The sequence below is a fragment of the Lissotriton vulgaris genome, chromosome 11, assembly GCF_964263255.1.
Source record: "Lissotriton vulgaris chromosome 11, aLisVul1.2, whole genome shotgun sequence".
In the NCBI taxonomy this organism is placed as follows: Eukaryota; Metazoa; Chordata; class Amphibia; order Caudata; family Salamandridae; genus Lissotriton; species Lissotriton vulgaris.
In genome coordinates, this window is record NC_141699.1 from 673438115 (window position 1) to 673461463 (window position 23349).

The window sequence follows — 23349 nt, forward strand, 5'->3', positions numbered from 1 at the left end:
ATATGGGATCAACAATTATTTTGTCAGAGAATTTGAAATCAAAATTGGATTCATTAGAGAAGACTATATCTAAAACAGCGGGTTTTGAAAAGACTTTGAATGTGTGTTTAAATTGCCGAATTATTTTGAGAAGGAATTTACATGTTGAAAGAGGTCTGGTAAATGGATCAATGGGTAATGTTGTTGATTTTGAGAAATACAGAAATAGAGATGGAATAGAATTTTTAAAAATTAAATTTGATGGCATTGAGGAAGTACAGCTAATTGGTCGTTGTTCTGCTAGGTTTTTGCTTGTTAAAGACTTATATGTTCGCCATAAACAGTTTCCTGTTTGCTTGGCATATGCGGTGACAATCCATAAATCGCAAGGTTTAAGTGTAGACAGTGCATTGGTGAATATTGGCAGTTCTGTGTTCAAGGAGGGTATGGCATATGTGGCATTGTCACGAGTTAGAACTTTATCGGGATTGTACTTGATTGACTGTGATGTCACAAACATTTGTGCGGATCTAGATTGTGTTAAGGAATACAATAGGTTAAGAAGAGAGTATGCGTCACATTTGCCTCAATATCCTTTGTTTGAGAAACGTGTGGTAGGCCGGAAACGTAGAAATATCAGTAAAAGTAGGGAGGTTGTAGCAAAAAGACCAAAAGTCGATGAACCGAAAATTGTTAGCAGAAAGAAAGTGGATTCTGTTGAAGATGTTGTCGGTTTTCAATTTGAAAACAGTTCTGGTGTCAACTGCTATGCAAATGTAGTGGTTAATGTTCTCTTTTCACTAGAGAGTTTAAAAGAACAGATTCTGTTGAATTCAGAACAAATTTTATGCTGTTTATTGAATTCTGTTTTCGAGAAATGTAGCACTGATCGAACAAAAGTAGAAAGTGTGTCTGAAGTTCATTATCTGTTAGATGAATGTTCAGGTCAAACAGACTTCTCTGAAAATAATCAGCAAGATTGTCAGGAGTTTTTAATGTATATGCTTGATGTATTGCAAGATGAGGGTGTAGATGTAGATCACCTGTTTGGGCTTTCTTATCAATGGCAGCATGACTGCGAGAATTGTAGGGTATCAAGTACTACTAGTGTAGACTCAGAAAGATTTATATATTTAACTTTGCCAGATAGTAAATCAGTGTCCTTTAATAAGCTAGTAAATGCAGCGGATCACAACATGGAGTGTAGCCAATGTAAATCTGATATGATGTCAACATTATTTATACGTAGATATGGCCAGTATGTCATTTTAATGATCCAACGATGTAGGCCTGATGGATCAAAATTGTCAACTTTAATAAAAAATGTTGTGGCTTCTCAGCTGTCAATATCAGGAAGGACTTTTGTAACTGTAGCAATTATCTATCACGATGGTCCTTCAACAACATCAGGACATTATACAGCTTATTTAAAGTCTCGAAACGGCTGGTCATTCTGCAATGATTCCGTTGTAACTTTCAAAAAAAAATTGCCGTTTGACCTTAAAAATTCTTACCTGGTGTTTTTAAAACCAAAATTTTAAAGAAAGAATCTCGGGATTTCCTGTGAAGAATTGCAAAAGGTTCATCAAGTAGAGGGAATGTAAGTCTGCAATGCTGTCTAGATTATTGGTCCAAAACTTTTAATTATAATGTCAATTTAAAAATCCAACTATATAAACCTGATGCAAGTAAGTCTGCTTCATAGTAAGCAGTATCAGTGTCATAGGAAAAGGAGAACATGAGTGACAAAGAAGGGTAAGATATTAGTAGTCCAGGATTGTGAAAATAATCTTAAATGTATTCTTTTTGAAAGTTGCGAAAATAGAAAATGTCGGGATTTGATTGGAAGAATTACAAGACTTGCGAATCGCGGCAACATGATTTGGCCTAGTGGAAACATGTGATAGAATGAGAGAAGTCTTTTCTTGTATGTAACATATTTTTCGAATCGATGGAGGTTTTCTTTCAGAAAGTGGCGGGCTGAAAATATTTATAGCAAAACAGAGTGGACGCTGTTCATAGGAGATCCTTCGACGTCATTGAAAGTAAGTTAATTTTAAGGAGTTTTGAATTCAGATTTCTTAGGTTGTATGGGTTTTTTAAACACAATCATTTTGATTGTGTTTTTTTTTCCCCGCTGTTACATGATGAATACCTTCAAGTCACTGATTTAAGTGAAATTTGATACATTCTGAGAACAGCAAAAATAAACCATTTAACATGTATAATTAATGTTCTGCTTTTTGTACTTATGATATACATTTAGAAATGTGAGGTAGATATGGAGAAACTGAGTCTTCTGTAAGTGTCAATTTTTATGCTTACCGTGCTGTACTTCTGGGTACTGTTTTTTTTTAAAAAAAGGAATAGGCCTCACCTCAAAGAAAGCTCTTGAAAGCACACATCTTATTTGCATCCTGAAACAATCATTTAAAATATTAGACACAATTTTATGATGGCTTTACATCTTTTTTGCGCTGCTATTGCATCACTATTGTGAGACATCAGCAGTGCAAAAGAAGTACCATGTTCCAAAATAGGTCTCAGTTCATCAGCATGAAGATACTGTTTGTTTAAAATATATATCTTTAGGATTGTGTAGGGGACGTAGAGAAGCAGAGGCTTCTGTAAATGTCAAAGTTGTTGAAAAACTGTTTCTTCTTGAACCTTTTTCCTTTTCTTTTCTAATTTTTAAATACATGTTGTAATATTTTTGGAAATGTTTGTTCTCTCTTTTACAGATTGAAAGTATGAAAAAATATTTAAAAAAGGTAACAAGAATTATAAGGTAAATGTTTTCTACTCTTTTTACCCGCAATGCACTGCTGATGATGTCACTGACCATGTCATGAATGATGTAATAAGAGGACATGATTTACTTCATTGGTAGGCCTTCACATGCTTTATCTGCTCTGTATTCTTCAACAAGTGTAAAATTGATCTGTAACCCTGAGTAGGTCTCACCTTAAACAAACCTCAGGAGACATCACACCTTATCGTCATCCTGAATTAATAAATAGATCTATTAAACAGTATCTCTGGTTTACTCCCTATAGCTGTCTTTCTTTTTACATTACTCTCTGTTTACTTCCCTTATACTAACTCTTCTTTTTTTTTTTAAATATTTTTTTGGTTCGCTTCAAGTTCGCGAACCGGGCAGCGAACTGGAAAGCGAACCAAAAGAAATAGAGCTTCCCAGAGTGCTAAACATTCTAGCAATTTTATTTGAAAGGGGAGGTAGTTCTGAAAAGAACTTTTTTTTATGTTTTTGTTGTTTTATTTATTTATTTTTTTTTCTGAACATTTTTTGTTTTTTTTGTATTTTTAGAACAGTTTTATGTTTTTTTTGTGTTTTTCATGGAGGGGAAACAACAAAAAAACAGGCATTGAAAAGGGCTCAACAGGAGCAAAAATAAAATTACTGCTTGGGTGGGTTAGGGCAGTTATGGTTTTCAAACACCAAGTTGATTAAGTTCACGCTCATGTTGCCACATGAGAGCATAGCACCACAATGTATGCAGGTAAACTTCATGTGCTTGAAGTTTGGCTGTATGTTTGGCACAGTTTCCTGTGCCTCTCTTGCAGTCAAAGATATATTTGATGTTGATCTGGCCACAGGAGTTGTCGGGGGATTATCTTGAAGGTCCCTTAACTCTGCCCGGCTGTAATTTAATGGATGCCACCTGACCATATGGCGATGCATAGTATAGTTGCCCATACTATACTTTTTGTCTGTGCCTCGAGATAATCTTTTTTTGCAAATTAGGCAGGTGGCATATTTGGCATTAACCTTCTTCTCCCCTCGAGGAATTGAGAAAAACTGCCATATAAAACTTGTTTTCCTTCGGGAAACACGGGGCAACTCCTGAATAAATTCAGGTTCATCAGTGTCCTCTTCTTCTAAGTCCTCCTCTTCCTCCTCTCTGTTGGAAATGAATTGTGATGGTGGTCCTCTCTTGTCATGAGGAGGTTGAGGTGGTGGTGGGGGTCCACCAGCTGAAGCAAGGATAGAAGCCATTGCAATCAAATTGGAAAATGGTCTTTCTCTCACCAAGATGAAAGTCAGAGTGAGGAAAGAAGGAGGGGTTTACATGATTTGGGAAAAGCAAAAGTTCTGAACCAATGAAAAGTGTTATTTTTAGGTCACATGACCTAGTCATACATCATTTGGAAACCAAAAGTGAAATGAACCAATGAAAAGTTTGATAAACAAGTCACATGACCTGTTCCGCTTACGTTACGCGGTGCGCGCCGCGTCCCGCATCGCTTCCGGTTCGCGGTCCGGAGCACTTTCGGGAGCGCTAACGCGGCGCGTCATAAGACGCATTACGCGACAACGTGATACGTCGCGCTTCCGCGACGCGTCACAGTTCCGCTAACGAAACGTTTACCGGTTCGCGTACTACATCGCGGCATCAAGATGAGCTAACGGAAAGCTTCCCAGTTCGCTTACCGGAAGCGAAGAAAAAAAATATTTTAAAAAAAATTATCAATAAACATCTAAAATATATTTTGGGTTTTAAAGAAGAATACATTTTACAGCTACAGATGTTAGCTTTTAAAAAACCAATGAAATTCACAGAAAAAACCATAGGTTATAGTCCATATAAAGTTAGGAATTTGCATTTACAAAACCTTGAAAATTCAATGAAAAAAACATTGGTTATAGAACATATATAGTTAGGAATTTGCATTTACAAAACCTTATTTTACTCGCATAAAACCATTGAAATTCCATATATAGTTAGATGCGCTAACTATATATCGCGCACCCGCAATCCACTGCTGATGATGTCACATATTACATCATTCATGACATGGTTAGTGACATCACTGATGACATCACTGATGACATCTCAAATGACATCACTGATAAAATCACTGATAACATCTCATTTGACATGACTGATCACATCACTGATGATATCATTCATGTGATAATACCATGAACCTCTTCAGACTCTAATATAACCTTAGATACAATCAGTGTAAACAGACAGTCACAGACTGTCACTCATCCATGGAGTTACTCACACACCTAGTCAGTTATGCCAAAAATCAATCACTTCTCCATTTTCTCAACTATACAGTTATACACACCTTACTTATTCAAACATATACTAACACATATTTACTTTACTCTCTTATACAATCCCTGATACATGTTCACAATGATCCATACAGCCACTCACACATTCACTGGCTCTTATGCACAGTTATTTATAGATGTCAACTCTCACATGTACTGTGTTTTACATATGTACTTACTTTGACATGTAGCACTGAGATATCCATTCACTCACTAATACACTCATGCACAGTCAACCGCCCATACAGCTGTTTCCACATGCACTTTTGAACCCATACATATAGTGAATCAACTACTCACACATCTATGTACAGAGTCACACACCTCCCAGCCACCCATACACACACACTCAGTTTCCCATACAAATACTTGGACAACCAATGAATAACCCATACAGTTACTCATATAGCTACTGATCAACATATGCAGCAGTTTGTAGAACAACAGATATAATGATGCACAAATTAAAACAGTTTAGTCACTAACCCATGCACTCAGTGAGACACATTTAACCACTCACTCATACAGTCAGTCATGCACCTACTAAATGAAGTAGTGTGGCTCACTGGTTAGAGGCGGCAGACCCGAGAGCAGAGGACGGCCCGGGACCAGGGTTCGATTCCCGGCGCGGCAGGTTTCTGGACCAGGGTCAGCGGACTCGATAATTCTCTCGCCTCGGTGCCCACTCTGATCAGCGATCACACTCGGCAACTCTGGGCATTAGCTTGCCTCATCTTCACTAACGGCCCCACCAGACTGCCGGGGATGCCTGGTCTCACCCTGGAGATACCCATGAAGGGACCATCTCTCAGGGAAGCCAGGAAGGGTTTCGCAGCGGTCGAAGCGCCTTGGGACCCTACGGGTAGGTAGTGCGCTATATAAATGGCAATACATTTACAAATCCTTCATCCAGACACTTATACATCCACTCATTCTTCAATATGTAAGACATATTTTAACTTTACAGAAACATACAGTCACTGGATGTTGTCATCAGTGATGTCATCAGTGATGTCATTTGAGATGTCATCAGTGATGTCATTTGAGATGTCATCAGTGATGTCATCAGTGATGTCACTAACCATGTCATGAATGATGTAATATGTGACATCATCAGCAGTGGATTGCGGGTGCGCGATATATAGTTAGCGCATCTAACTATATATGGAATTTCAATGGTTTTATGCGAGTAAAATAAGGTTTTGTAAATGCAAATTCCTAACTATATATGTTCTATAACCAATGGTTTTTTCATTGAATTTTCAAGGTTTTGTAAATGAAAATTCCTAACTATATATGGACTATAACCTATGGTTTTTTCTGTGAATATATATATATATATATATATATATATATATATATATATATATCGACAGTCACTCCAGGAAACCACCTCCGAACCAACAGGGTCGGCGAAGCAGGAGACAGACCACAGCATTCAGGTGAATAGATTTATTTTTCCAGATTATTCTGCAAGTAACCAAACATGACGCGTTTCGGGCTATACAGCCCTTGTTCACATGCCAATATATATATATAATTACCTACTGGCGGTCGCCAATAGGTATATATAGTTAGGACCTAGTTTCCATAGGAAATCCGCAACATTCTATTTGGAATAACTTTGGCGTCGATTGAGGCATTTGCATGCAATTTTCCAAAATTTTGGCCAGCTCAGTTCTGCTCCTTCCCTGAAACTTTTGGGGGGATTTGTCAAGCGGGGTCTGAGAAAAAAGGGGGGTCCTAAAACGTGTTTTCCCCATGTTAATTTCCATAGGACGTTTAGACACGGCTACAGCCCGAACCGCTGAACGCAATTACACCAAACTTGGCAAAATTGTAGGGACTGGTACGCAGAAGTGCCTTTTGTTTAAATGGTGTAAATCCCTCCAGTAGTTCCTGAGAAAATAAAAAGAGAATATATATATATATATCTACAGCAGCTTACTGTAAGCTTACTGTACTCTGTACCATTCCGAGCACGAGCTGCATGCTGATTGGCTGCCAATGTCTGTCAACACTCCAAACCAGAAAGTGTTGGCAACCATCTTGTGCCTCAGTAGACTTAGGCACAGGAAAGCAGAAAAACAAAGGTACAAAACACGCAAAGGGTGCAGGGTAGAAGCACCCTGACCCTCTAGGCCTGCTCAGGGGGTCCCACAAGGACCCCCCAGGCCCAAAAAATATATATATATTTTTTTTAAATCGCGGGGTTCGCGTACATCATAGCACCTCATTAAAAAGCATTGCAGTTAACAGAAGGTTTTAAGATTTTAGTTACATTATAAATCATTTGTTGATGGTACCATACTCATTTTAGGAATTGTGGTGTGTTCTAAGGTGATTTTACCATGTGAAAAAACCTTCTGCTGGGATATCATCAATCATGTTTGAAAGAAAACTATTATCTAATGCTGTTCCCCAGTGGTTTGGAAGGGGATCTATGAGCTAAACTGAAAGCATATTTTCTGTAAATTCACATTATCTTTCTCAGTCATGTGAGAATGAAGTCTGACATTCTCAGTAAAACATGTACATCCAACAAGGACAGAGACTGTCAGTTGATTCCTTTGTAATCTGCCTCAGCCTCCTAGAGTGTTCTAAAGTAAAACTAGAGTGCTAACAGTCCTACTTATTACAAAGGTATGGCACACCTGAAGCCATCTTGATTGGAATAAAGTGGTAACTCTTAAAACATTTAATTAAACAAGCATTTACAATGCAACGGTCTCGGCAATATTATAGGTAGAGCTATTGGAATTGCTTATTATTTTTTTATCTTTTTTTGTATCCCTAAATAAATGGCATTGTTATTTGTATTGGCATTAGTTTTATTTTTTGCATATGTGATACCTATTGCATTAGCAGAGAGAGAGTGAGGTAGTGAGATAGTGAGAGCGAGTGAGGTATTGAAATAGAGAGAGAGTGAGGTAGTGAGAGAGAGTGAGGTAGATAGAGAGTGAGGTAGTGAGATAGAGAGTGAGGTAGTAAAGAGTGAGGTAGTGAGGGAGAGTGATATTGTGAGGTCGTGAGATATAAGCATAGAGTGATGTTGTGATGTAGTGAGATAGAAAATGAGATAGTGAAAGAGAGTGAAAGTGAGTTAGTGAGATAGAAGTGAGGTAGTGAGATAGAGAGTGATTGAGGTAGTGAGTTAGAGAAAGAGAGTGACGTTGTGAGGTTGTGAGCTAGAGAGTGAGATAGTGAGAGTGAGGTAGTGATGTTTTGAGAGAGAGAAGTTGTGAGATAGGGAGGTAGTGAGATAGAGTGGAGTAGAGAGTTATGTAGTGAGAGATATGTAGATAGAGAGTGAGGTAGTGAGAGACTGAAAGTGATGTAGTGAAAGAGTGAAGTATAGGGATGTTCTGAGGTAGTGAGATAGAAACAGTGAGTGAGTTTGTGAGGTAGTGAGATAGAGAGAGAGTGAGGTAGTGAAAGAGAGTGAAAGTGACTTAGTGAGATAGAAAGAGAGAGAGTGAGGTAGTGAGAGAGAGTGAGGTAGATAGAGTGAGGTAGTGAGACAGAGAGAGTGAGGTAGTGAAAGTGAGTTAGTGATGGAGAGCGTTTTTTGGTGGTTGTGAGATAGAAACAATGAGTGATGTTGTGACGTAGTGAGATAGAGAAGGATTGAGGTAGTGTAAGAGAGAGTGAAAGTGACTTAGTGAGATAGAAAGAGAGAGAGTTAGTGAGATAGAGTGATGTAGTGAGTTGGAGAGAGAGAGAGAGTGAACTTGTGAGCTAGTGAGATAGAGAGTGAGTCAGCGAGAGAGTGTTGTAGTTATTTTTTGAGTGAGTGACTTGTGTTATAGTTAGGTAGTGAGAGTCATATTGAAATAGAGTGATGTTATGGAGAGAGTTAGTGAGAGAGAGAGTGAGATAGTTTTATAGATATAATTTGAGTAGTGATGTAGTTATTTTTGTTTTGTGGAAGAGTGAAGTAGATATAGAGTGAGGTAGTGTGAACTGCAAGTTGCACCTAAAACTCTAAAGCAGGTGCATCAACCCACTGAGCAAGCATAGGGCATAATTCAAATCGTTGTACAATGACCTCATTCCTGATATAAGGATGCCCTTGCATCCAGAGAACTTAGCTTATCTGGAAAATGTCAGTGAACAGAGACATCCCTCTGAGAAGATGAAGGGAGGCTCTGGCCTTCAGGGCAGAAAGGCTTATCACAGCAAGGTTTCTCCTTCACAGATAGCTGTCCGATTTTATTGGAGGAATAGGCCCATTCCCTTTTCTACATTCTTATGCTGTGACCTATTGCATTCTTCCCATATATCAGGTAGACAGTTCTGGAAGCTGGGAGCCTGCCAGGGGAATCTGTCTTGGACCCTTAGGTTACAGATTCGAATCCAACAGAGCCGCCTCAGCCTGTCATCTGTCCAGAGTCGATACAATTAATACCATCCAAGTGTGCCATCTACAACGAGAAATGCCAATTAAACGTTCTGGTGTAAGTTGTCAAACACCTCATAAAGTAAGTTATTTACATAAATATGATCTATAAGCAACTAATCGGCCCTTCCCTCTTTTTGTCCAGTTTCACAAGCAAAGTACGACATTTGCCGATTTATGCCCAAGTTTTACAGACACTTTCATCTTTCTTGAAATGCATAAAGAATAATGTATTCTTCCAGGGTGCTACAACTGTCAAGAGTCCCATGAGTACTTCCATGAGTAAATATTTATGCATACTGAAATATAGCACATCGTGTGTGTAAATGCAGCATATCGGTAAATATGCATTAAAAAACGTTTTTCACAGCTTGAATATCTTTAGTACATTCTGGACATAATCATCTTGCACACTACAATGGCACCGTAATGTGTACATTGAAGCATGGTTAAATCCGTTTACAAGTTCAGCTTCATGATAAAAAAAAGCGGGACAGCCACTACTGCAATCGGAGGGAGACATACAAAACGGGATGGTGACGATAACAAAGCGGGACAGCCACTACTGCAATCGGAGCGCACAGGACACGGACACACCGGGAAAAGGGGAACATACACGACGGGATGGTGACAAAGACACGGGACAAAGAAAAAATTTAAGCAAAAAAAAGCGGGACAGCCACTACTGCAATCGGAGGGAGACATACACAACAGGATGGCAGCCTCGTAACAATAGGATATGCTTCCCTGAGCCTGGCCTGCGGCAAAGTCTCACTGGAAACATACAAACACGCAGTCAGATCACAACAACCCGCCACTCAGAGCCTGTCTGCAAACCTGTACTACACCTGTGACTCACCGTGTGTTTGTGCGAGGAGAAAATCATGTAATGCCTAGAACGTGCATTCCATCCAAGAAGTTGCATAGAGATTTCTGCTAAAGCTTGTTTTTCGCACGAGAGCCGCATTTCCTGGTCTGGTGCTTGCAATTGCCCCATTGACCCCTGTACTACACCTGTGACTCACCATGTGTTTTTGCGAGGAGAAAATCATGTAATGCCTAGAACGTGCATTCCATCCAAGAAGTTGCATAAAGATTTCTGCTAAAGCTTGTTTTTCGCACGAGAGCCGCATTTCCTGGTCTGGTGCTTGCAATTGCCCCATTGACCGGAGAACCTGCCACTCGTATCGCCCTTGTACATCTTGACTCACGCCTCTGTTGCTCAGGCTCATTGTTTATCTGAGTGTTGCACAAATGTTATTCACGTTTCGGGACGGAGGAGAGCTGCGGGCGGAGGGAGGGGAGAGAACGGGACAGAGGAGAGCTGCGGAGGGGGAGGGTGGACAACGGGATGGTGACGATAACAAATCAGACAGGACAAACAAGAGCGCACAGGACACGGACACACCGGGAAAAGGGGAACATACACGACGGGATGGTGACAAAAACACGGGACAAACAAAAAATTATGGTGACGATAACAAAGCGGGACAGCCACTACTGCAAGAAGTTGCATAAAGATTTCAGATAAAGCTTGTTTTTCGCACGAGAGCCGCATTTCCTGGTCTGGTGCTTGCAATTGCCCCATTGACCGGAGAACCTGCCACTCGTATCGCCCTTGTACATCTTGACTCACGCCTCTGTTGCTCAGGCTCATTGTTTATCTGAGTGTTGCACAAATGTTATTCACGTTTCGGGACGGAGGAGAGCTGCGGGCGGAGGGAGGGGGGAGAACGGGACAGAGGAGAGCCGCGGAGGGGGAGGGTGGACAACGGGATGGTGACGATAACAAATCAGACAGGACAAACAAGAGCGCACAGGACACGGACACACCGGGAAAAGGGGAACATACACGACGGGATGGTGACAAAAACATGGGACAAACAAAAAATGATGGTGACGATAACAAAGCGGGACAGCCACTACTGCAAGAAGTTGCATAAATATTTATGATAAAGCTTGTTTTTCGCACGAGAGCCGCATTTCCTGGTCTGGTGCTTGCAATTGCCCCATTGACCGGAGAACCTGCCACTCGTATCGCCCTTGTACATCTTGACTCACGCCTCTGTTGCTCAGGCTCATTGTTTATCTGAGGGTTGCACAAATGTTATTCACGTTTCGGGACGGAGGAGAGCTGCGGGCGGAGGGAGGGGGGAGCGGGACAGAGGAGAGCAGCGGGCGGAGGGAGGGGGGAGAACGGGACAGAGGAGAGCTGCGGAGGGGGGGGAACAACGGGATGGTGACGATAACAAATCGGACGGGACAAACAAGAGCGCACAGGACATTGACAGCGGGAGGGGGGCGGGAAACATACACGGACAGCGGGGCGGGGTGGGGAAACATACATGGACAGCGGGGCGGGGTGGGGAAACATACATGGACAGCGGGGCGGGAAACATACACGGACAGCGGGGCGGAAAACATACACGGACAGCGGGGTGGGAGGGGGGCGAGAAACGTACACAGGCAGGGGGAAGAAGGCAAGAAGACAGCAGAAGGCATGGAGAAAAACACAAGAGGACAGCGAGGAACGGCTTACCTTCACTGTGAAGGAAACAAAATGGCGGCCTCAAGCTTCAGGGATTTTTCGGATTTGGGGGCATGTTCGGTGTTCAGAAGCAGGCGTGCCTAAAAAGTGGAAAGAAGAACACCGAACACACCTCCAAATCCGAAAAGGACGGGGCCTATTTGGAGTGAAGGCTCTCTCCTTCAATGGCTGGCCTCCATTTAGGAAGCCAGCCAATGGGAGAGAGCCAAAATTAGAGGCGGGATGAAGAGCCCCTCTAAGAGACATAAGATCTCGCTACTTCCGGTTCTGACGAACCGGATAGTACCGAGACCTAAAAAGGAACAAAATGAGGGGGTATATTTTGCCATGGAAAATATGATTAGTGCTGCAGAAAGAAAAATTAGGGCACATTGTGAGTGACTTCTCAAATCATCTTCTATTTCATTAAAAAATTCTGACATGCAGTCTCCCAAGATGGCCACCAGAGATAAAAGAGCCCAAATGTAGCCCAAATATCACCCAGATGTAGCCCAAGTATAGCCCAATGACAGAATGTCCCAGAGTGTTCTAAAGAACAACTAGAGCGCTAACAGTCTTACTTATGACAAAAGTATGGCACACCAGAAGCCATCTTGATTGGAATGAAGTGGTAAGTCTGAAAACATTTAATTTAAAAAGGAACAAAATGAGGGAGTTCATTTTGCCATAGAAAGTATGATTAGTGCTTCAGAAAGAAAAATTAGGGCACATTTTGAGTGACTTCTCAAATCCTCTTCTCTTTCATTAAAAAATTCTGACATGCAGACTGAAACATGCACTTTGAATACCAGCAGCAGACTTCCCTGGTGAGCAGTAGCTTTACTACAGTGATCTAATGAGCAACTAGAGTGCTAACATTCAGAATTTATGGCAAATGTGTGACACATCTGAATGCCTTCTTGATGGAACCAAAGTAAACAAGCATTGAAAATGCAATAGATCTCGCCCTCATTTAAGTTAAAGCCATTCTGTTTGTAATGAGGTGGCTTTTTAGCTTTGCTTTTATTAGTGTTTTTCAAACTTTCATGTAAATAACATGCATATGTATGCATATATGTCTATGTATGCATGCATGTATATTTATATTTTTATAGATATGCAGATTATATATGTTTATATATGTATGTATATATATACACACATACATATATAAATGCATATGCGTATATATGCATATATATATATATGTGTATATGTGTGAATGTAGAGAGAGGTAGAGAGGTAGAGGTAGAGAGGTAGAGGTTGAGAGGTAGAGGTAGAGAGGTAGAGACAAGTAGAGAAGTAGAGAGTAGAGAGTGAGTAATATAGAGTAGAGAGTGAGTAGTAGAGAGTAGTAGAGAGCAGTAGAGAGAGTAGCAGAGAGTGAGTAGTAGAGAGTAGTTGAGTGAGTAATAGAGAATAGTAGAAAGTGAGTAGTAGAGAGTGAGCAGTAGAGAGTAGTAGAGAGTAAGTAGTAGAGTGAGTAGTAGAGAGCAGTAGAGAGTGAGTAGTAGAAAATAGTAAAGAGTGAGTAGTAGAGAGTAGCAGAGAGTGAGTAGTAGAGAGTGAGTAGTTGAGAGTAGTAGAGAGTGAGTAGTTGCGAGTGACTATCAGATACAGAGAATAGTAGAGAGTAGTAGAGAGTAAGTAGTAGAGTGAGTAGTAGAGAGTAGTAGAGAGAGAGTAGTAGAGACTGAGTAGTAGAGAGTAGTAGAGACTGAGTAGTAGAGTGAGTAGTAGAGAGTGAGTAGTAGAGAGTAGTAGAGAGAGAGTAGTAGAGAGTGAGAGTTGGAGAGTAGTAGAGAGTGAGTAGTAGAGTGAGTAGTAGAGAGTGAGTAGTAGAGAGTAGTAGAGACAGAGTAGTAGAGAGTGAGTAGTAGAAAGTAGTAGAGAGTGAGAAGTAGAGAGTGAGTAGTAGAGAGTAGTAGAGAGTGAGTAGTAAAGAGTGAGTAGTAGAGAGAGAGTAGTAGAGAGTGAGTAGTAGAGAGTAGAGAGTAGTAGAGAGTGAGTAGTAGAGAGTAGTAGATAGTGAGTAGTAGGGAGTGAGTAGTAGAGAAAGAGTACTATAGTAGTAGAGAATGAGTAGTAGAGAGTGAGTATTAGATAGTAGTGGAGAATATTCCAAAGTTTGGCACAGCACCACTTGCACAACAAGTCCAATCAAATCATATCACTTAGAGTCCTTATTGAAGTGCTGAATCTTGGTGTATTTTCAAATGCTTTTACTTTCCTCAAGTTTATGTACCACAGCCAGCCGACGCGTTTCGTCTGTACAACAGAACTTCTTCAGGGAGTTCTTATTTTCTTCAAGTTATGTCGGTATCCTGTTGTCATATAACTAGATATTTCTTCCAAATGTTAGACGAGACGTAAGTACATTCTTATTCAAAGTGACTAGGTATCAATTTTACGCACACAATTCGGACAGACTTGAGTAATTTATAGCATCCTCAAAGTCAGTCTTTCAAAAATTCCAAAATATAGGACATGATAATCCAAATCCAAATGTTTCTCAAGAAAAGTGATTTTCAATCATTCGGAATATTGGCATTTGGGCAGATATGACCCACGGACACGGTTTATGACTTTTCTTGAGAAACATTTGGATTTGGATTATCATGTCCTATACTTTGGAATTTTTGAAAGACTGACTTTGAGGATGCTATAAATTACTAAAGTCCATGGATGCTGCTGGGAACGCCCCCAGCAACACCCATTGCACACCCCTTTAACGCAGGACACTGCGTTAAAGGGACTGATATTTATCAGGCAGGATTATGCCACAAAAAGTGGCTTAGTCCTGCCTGATAAATATCACTCATTCTTCTGCGCCACCGGAACGTCACAAAGAGTGCATCATTCATGATGTGGTCAGTGACATCACTGATGACATCTCAAGTGACATCACTGATAACATCACTGATGACATCATCCATGTGACAATCAAATACACCTCATCACACACTAGTATAATCTTTCATCACTCACTGTAAAATAGAAAGTGCCATATTTGAAAGCATTGACACACCAATAGAAATTTCTAAACATCCACTCAGTTATTCATAGAACTATACACTTACCTATAGATTCAGTGTTATATGCAGTGAATAATCAACAGAACACTATCAAATATACTTATACGCCTATTCCAACATGACACACCGGCACACATTGTATTCACTTATAAAGACATCCTTCTGACTTATGCAAACAATTGATTATATTTACATTTATTCACCTACACACTTATACAAACACCACTTCATCTATTTATAAGGATAGTAACTCACACTTAGTGTGTTATAAAATCACTATTACAAGTATACAGTTATCCATATAATGGCTCATACAATCACTAAGTCTTAGGCACACTTAATTAGATATAACTGTCACATACACTGCCTTTTTTCCAGTTTAATGGAGATGTACCATTGAGAGAAGTATTTCATCACCACCACACCCATAAACATATACACTCACTGAAACAACTGTTATAACATGTAGTCTAAACCTCATATACCTACTGAATGAACTATTCACACATTTTTTGGCAATCACACCCCCCCACCCAACCACATAGACATTAATTTACCCATATAAATACTCAGTTAGGAAACCAATAACAAATATAGTCTTTAACATAGCAAGTAAGACAAAGCAATCAAGACGTTCACACAGTTCAGTAACTACACATTATATATAGTGAGACTCTACAAATTAGTCAAGGAAACAATCAATGACACTGTTACTAAATCCACCATCCACACATTTATATTTATATATCCACTCATTCTTCAATGCAAAGTAGTGTATTTATAATACATATTTAAATATCAAAGCAAACCAAATTCACTGGATGATGTCATCAGTGATGTCATCAGTGATGTCACTGACCATGTCATGATTGATGTAATATGTGACATCTTCAGCAGTGGATTGCGGGCGCGCAAGGTATAGTGAGTACAACTAACTATAATGGGGGAAGTTCAATGGTTTTGTATGAGTAAAATGTCCAGCTAACTATAATATATATATATATTTATATATACATGCGCTGACGTGCGCGGACCTTCGCGTGCGTGAGCTGCATGCCTCGGTAGACTGAGGCAGAAGAAAGCAGAAAAACAAACTTGTAGAACTCAAAAGGGGGGCCGGGTAGAAGCACCCTGACCCCCTAGGCCTGCTCAGGGGGTCCCACTAGGACCCCCCAAGGCAAAAAAAATGAAAAATAGCAGAGTGCGCGTACCTTGCGCGCACGGGTCTGCGTACGTATGTGTATGGTACACGGACGGTGCGGGTACCTTTCTGAGAAAGCTGCATGCTTATTGGCAGCCATCGAGGAAAACTCGACCAAGGCTGAGCTAAACCTCAAAAACTGTCTGAAGGCTGTCTTCCACTGGATGAATATAAACCATCTAAAATGCAACTCCAGCAAAACGGAGATCCTCCCCATGGGAAAAAATACCATCTTCTGCCCAGCCCTCTGGTGGCCGGAAGACTCAGCTGCCCCCCCCCCCCCCAGACCGTAACAACTGCAAGGAATCTTGGTGTCCTGTTTGACACCGACTTATCTTTCGACCAACACGTCAGGACTGTAGCGGGCCAATGCTTCGGAATTATAAAACCTCTAAAAAAATTCTTCGACTTTTTACCGTTAGACTCTAGGAAAACCGAAACAGTGGCCCTAATAGTCTCACGCTTGGACTACTGTAATGGTCTCCTTGCTGGAGCTAAAAAGGCTACACTTAACAAACTCCAAAGTGTACTTCACACCGCAGCCCAACTAGTTCTAAAGCTGCCCAGAAAATCATCAATATCCGCAGCTTTAAGATCCCTGCACTGGCTCCCACTTCACAAGAGAATATTTTTCAAGATGCTGATTGTCGCCTTCCGGGCTTTCAATAACTCCGGCCCAAAATACCTTACCAGACGCTTCCCCCACTACAACCCGAGTAGATCTCTGCGCTCCTTCCATGACAATCTCATCCTTCCAGCCAGGTTCAACATGAAGACAAAGGGTGGCAAAACCTTAAACTACTTGGCCACAAAAGCCTGGAACCTCATGCCCAAAAACCTTAGAATCCAAACCCAAGAAAAACACTTCAGAAAATCGCTAAAAACCTGGATCTCTAACCTTCCGGATGATTACACCAAGGCAGCCATCTAATTTCCTCAGCTACTATGAAGTAAATTGATCTTCTACCTGGAAATTCAGCGCCATGATGCTCCTTCCGGAGCGACCGCTGCGCTCTATAAATACCCTCACAAATTCACAAAATTCACAAATTCACAAATCTTGTGCTCATTAGACTGAGGCACAAGAAAGCAGAAAAACAACTAACTATATAGTTTTGTATGAGTGAAATGTCCAGCTAACTATAACACCCCTAAAACATATAGTTTTTTGAGTGAATTTTAAAGGTTTTTTTAAATGCTTATTCCTAACTATATAAGGCCTCAAACCTATGGTTTTTTGAGTGAATTTCAAAGGGTTTTAAAATGCTAATTCCTAACTATATAAGGCCTGAAACCTATGGTTTTTTCAGTGAATTTCAAAGGTTTTTAAAATGCTAATTCCTAACTCTATAAGGCCTGAAACCTATGTTTTTTTCAGTGAATATATATATATATATATATATATATATATATATATATATATATATATATATATATATATATATATATATATATATATATATATATATATATACATTTTTTAACTTAATTAAAACATTTATTCTTTTAAATTGCAATATTGATATTATTTTTAATTATTTTTTAGTTTATTACCGTTTACACCCTAAAAACGAATCCCACCATGGTCTCTTTAAATACCCCTGCACCCCATAATCATAACCCACCCTTACTCCTTAAAATACCCCAACACCTTTAAACACTAACCCATCTTAACCCTATAAATATACCCTGTACCCCAAAACCCAAACCTATCCCTAAACCCTAAAAATACCCCTGTACCTCAAAACCCAAACCTAGCCCTGAACCCTGTAAATACCCCTGTACCTCAAAACCCAAACCTACCCCTGAACCCTAAAAATACCCCTGTACCCTAAAACCCAAACCTAGCCCTGAACCCTAAAAATACCCTTGTAATCCAAAACCCAAGCCTAGCCCTAACCCTAAAATACCCCTGTACCCCAAAACCCAAACCTAGCCCTGAACCCTTAAAATACTCCTGTACCCCAAAACCCAAACCTAGACCTAACCCTAAAAATACCCCTGTACCCCAAAACCCAAAGCAAGCCCTGAACCCTAAAATACCCCTGTACCCTGTACCCCAAAACCCAAACCTAGCCCTGAACCCTAAAATACCCCTGTACCCCAAAACCCAAACCTAGCGCTGAACCCTAAAAGTACCCCTGTTCCCCAAAACCCAAACCTAGCCCTGAACCTTAAAAATACCCCTGTACCCCAAAACTCTAACCTAGCCCTGAACCCTGAAAATACTCCTGTACCTCAAAACCAAAACCTAGCCCTGAACCCTAAAATACCCCTGTACCCCAAAACCCAAACCTAGCCCTGAACCCTAAAAATACCTCTGTACCCCAAAACCCAAACCTAGCCCTGAACCCTAAAAATACCCCTGTACCCCAAAATCCAAACCTAACCCTGAACCCTAAAAATACCCCGGTACCCCAAAACCAATACCTATCCCTAAACCCAAAAATATACCCCATAAACCAAAACTATATCTGAACCCTTAAAATACCCAAACACCCCAAAACATATACCTCAGTACCCCAAAACATATACCCCTATACCCATACTTACCTTATCCAAACATTAAAAAAAAACATGCTTTTACCATTCAGACATTTACAACAAATTTCGTTGTAAATGTATGCATGGTAAAAGCATATAAAATGTAATGCCATGCGTTACAATGGCATTGTACTTTCGTACTTTCGTAATGAAAGTATGCGGAGCGATGGTATGCGGAAAGAAAGTTAAGGAATAATGGGTGTTTACCGTGACAGACACAACAGCTGGAAGGATGAAAACTTACGACTCAGGACATCTGCCACCACATTGTCCGTGCCCCTGATATGTTGAGCAGTAATAGCCTGAAGATGAAGCTTCACCTAACTCACCACAGCACAGGCCACATGATTAAACGAATGACTGTGAGTGCTGCCCTGATGATTCACATAATCCATAGTCACCGTATTGTTGGACTGCACCAGAACATTGCAACCAGGCAGGTGAGACTGGAAGAACCAAAGGGCCCTCTCCAACGCCAACAGTTCCTTCCTGTTGGAGGAGTGCATGGCCTCCAATCTGTTCCAATGAGCCTGAACTGACTGCAGAGCCTGAGTTGCACCCCAACCCAGAGCACTGGTTTCCGTCGTCAGCACTGTTGGAGGCGAAGGATGCATCCACATGCCCTTTGTGAAATTCGAGGAGTCCAGCCACCACTGCAGGCTGTGCACAATATCTGAAGACACCGGGATCTCCAAGCCAAGTCCTGAAGAGGGAAATACACAAACTGGTGAAGGTGCCACAGTAAAAGCCATAGCTGCAACCTTGCCCATGGCACCATAATAATAGAGGCCGGCATGTGCCCCTATACCTCCATCCATTGAAGTTGAGGAGCAGTCATCTGAGAAAACAGAGCAACCACCAAGCCCTGCAGGCGCTGAATCCTGGAGTGAGGCAGAAACGCATTGCCCAGAACTGAGTCAAACTCTGCCCCTATAAAAGTCTTCCTTGTTGATGGCTGAAGACTACATTTAGGAAAATTCAGGAGGAAATCGTGGCTTCCTAGTGGATGTGTGGTCAAGGCAAGATGCTGTTGCATCATCTGAGCAGATGGGCCCTGGAGCAGCTAGTTGTCTAGGTACCGAAATACCACTACTTTGTTTATTTTTTACAGAGTTTTATATAGCGCGAATTGGACTCAAAGGTATCAGGTATCAGAGCGCTTTACATAGCACCAGTTGCGTTACATGAGGACACAAATTCATTTTTTTGTTAGACAAGTTTGGTGAAAACTATAGGAGAGGAACGCAGGCCGAATACAACAACAAAACAAAACTGCCAATGATGACCATTCAGAGAGAACTGCAGATACTTCCGGAACCTCAATCTATTAGGAATATGGAGATATGTATCCTGAAGATCTAATGTAGTCATCACGAAGCCCACTTGAAACAATGGAATTATTTATTGCAAGGTCTCCGTCTTGAAATGGATCCTTGCACACCCGGTTCAGGGGCCTGAGGTTGATCACTACCTGGAAACCCTCCAAAACCTTCAGGACCAGAACGATGATTGAATAAGTGCCTTGTCATTTCTCTGACTTCAGGACCAGGACAAATGCTTTCTTCCTGGAGCAGCAACTGAACCTCATCCAACACCACCTTCCTCATGAGAGTATCTGTTGGTATCAGCGTTCAAACTGTTCCTGACAAAGGGGCAAAAGTCACAAACTCGATCTGGTAACCCCTCTCAAGAATACTCTGAAGCTATTTGTCCAAGGTCATGTGTCGCCAATTTGCCAGAAAAAATGTGCAGTCTCCCACCAACCCCTGGTATGACGCCAGTTAGCACTCTGGCTGTGGCATAGTTAGAAATGCTGATTACCAGTCCCGGATCCTGATGAGGTTTTTTCTGAAAAGTACCTTGAAAATCCTTCCCCTGGGCCTTCTGACACCTGAAGTTATCCCTCCGTCTCCAAGAAGACTGACAAAAGGATTTCCCTGAAGAAAAGAAGGATTGTTTATGTTGCTATTGCTTCCCAAAGGAAAAGAGTGCTTCCACTCCTTTAAAACTTAATGCAACTTTTCCTCAAGGTCTTTCCCAAAAAGTCTCAGACCCGTAAAAGGCAACCTCAAAGCCATCGACTTTTGTGCAGTATCCGTGTTCCACCCCCTTCAGCAACAAGTTGCGCCTGGCCGCAAAGGAAGTACCACAGGGCAAGGCAGAAGCTCTGACTGAATTAAAATCAGTGTTCAAAAGAAACTAAGTCTGGCGTTCCATGGACTCTAACAACTCTGGACAATGCCCACCCTCCTGCATAGCAGTGAACAAAGTCTTGAAGTCAAACAACAAAGACTGTGCAACATATGCTCCATACCCCCAAGAACGAATAGCAAGATGAGACACCGCTTAAACTTCTCCAAAGAGGAGTCAATTTTCTTATCTGCTTCCTCTTTAAGGATACCATGCCATGGAAGGGCACCCCACCAGACTAGCAAAATATAATCTTCATAGTGCATTTCTGGGTTTATATCCTCCATATCCCTCAATGGATACAGCTTGGGCATGGAGCGAGGCACCAGGATACACTCAGGATCTTTCCATTAATTTACAAGGACGTCCATCATAAAAGGATGCATGGGCCGTGCTTTAGTAGATTTTTGCTTTCTAAATTGAGGCAACACCATGTCTTAAGATGTGCTGGCTACTTCCTCATCAGGTAATCCCCATGTTGTCACTAACAAGAGTCAGAATGTCAGACACCATATCTTTAGATATACATTTACCCTTATGTTCCATTGAGCTTATGGAGGACTCATCAGATGAATCAGAACTGGAAATATCCGAAAAAAGTTCCTGCCCACCTTCTGACTGTGAACTAGCCTTCTTCCTCTTCTAGGCAGACAGAGTTTCTAAAGTCATCTTTTTCAGCCCATCCTCACACACTTTCTTCTCTTTAGTGGGGCAGGCTGAATCAGGACTCCCCATGGACGATGAAGATGATAAGGATGGGGAACAATGCCTCCGTTTAAAAGCATGTTACCCCATTTTGTTGCCACAAGAGCTCTATCACAGCAAACCTAACAGAAATGAGAGCCCCCAGAACAGGCTCTCTGGGGGGAGGGAGGGAGGAAGGGAAAGAGAGAGAGAGAGAGAGAGAGAGAGAGAGAGAGAGAGAGAGAGAGAGAGAGAGAGAGAGAGAGAGAGAGAAAGATCAGAAAAACCTCTCCCATCAGTCTGACACATTCACTGCAGAGGGCAACCCACAACCAACCCATCATAAGACACTGTCTCAAAGAGCCCACCGACCAGTCTGGGAACAGAGTACACAGCAGCGAAAACCAACAGCTGACCGGGAGACCAATCAAGCCAAGTAGTCAGGTCTCCCTGCAGCAAGCAATAGTCAAAGGAGATCATCACAACGCGCCCCAACTCCGGATGCTCCCACTAAGGCCCCCAGTGCTTCCAAGGCCCAGCAGTAGGAGAAAGCCTGGGACAAACCACGTTGGAGGCAAAACCCCAGCAGTTACCTCAGCTCCCCATCCTGCCACAGACAGGAAACAAACAGGACGTGCTACGGTGTGGCTAGAGTAATATAGGCCTTAGCACGAGGGTGGGTGGGGTTACTACCTCATGTGTTTATGACTGGGTCAAGGACGAGGGACATAGAGGTAATGCATGAGTCTAAATAATGCAAGAACAGGGAAACCTGCTTGTTTTAAAAGAATAAAGGCGTTTTTAATATCATTGCATGATTACTCATTAGGCTGTGTTGTTTGCTGTTAGAAACTTGGAATTTATAATTATAAATAAATTGAGTAGATGGGAGAGAGTTGCTCCCCTCTTTACTCTTGTCCTCTTGGTGGAACTGATACTCAACACTTAAATCATGTTTTATTTGTCTAGCCAATGCGTTACATCACACAACAATTTTTTTACGATATATTTGTATTCAGCACTTTTAGGACTGCAAGAGAAAGATAGATTTTTATCATGAAACAACCTACTGGATCTGATTGTTACAAATGTTTTATACTCTGAAATCCTTTATTGGTCTTGCCTGAGAAAGTGCAAGAGCTGCTGTTTATGAGCAGTTTTGTTTGCTTACAGTGGGCTTAGAGCCCACCCATTGCGTACAATAGGATAACATCTTCATCACTCACAGGCCTTGAATCTCTTTGGTCAGTGTGCTGGATTCAGTTCCTCTTTATGGGTTTTGTCGCTCCTCTGAAGCATGGCCCAATTACTTTTGTCTTTACACTGCTCACTCCTTCTGAGCTACTTTTTTCTTTTCGTTGAAGCACTATATTGAACTCTATTGAAGGTAAAACTGGACCAGACACTAACAATGAAAGAACACATAGCTGCCACTACCAGCTCCTGTTATTACAGTCTACGTTTACTCCGGAAAATACTCCCTTACATGCCTACTAATCACCGTAGAACTTTAGTCCAAGCTATGATCATTAGCCATTTAGACTATGGCAACTCTTTGTTGGCTGAAGTGGGAGAGACCCTGCTTAACAAACTGCAGGTGATTCAGAACACAGCGGCTAGAATGATTTTAAATTGTCCAGCTGGCTCTCCCTCTGACCCCTTGCTGAGAGAATTACATTGGCTGCCTGTAAGGGAGAGATC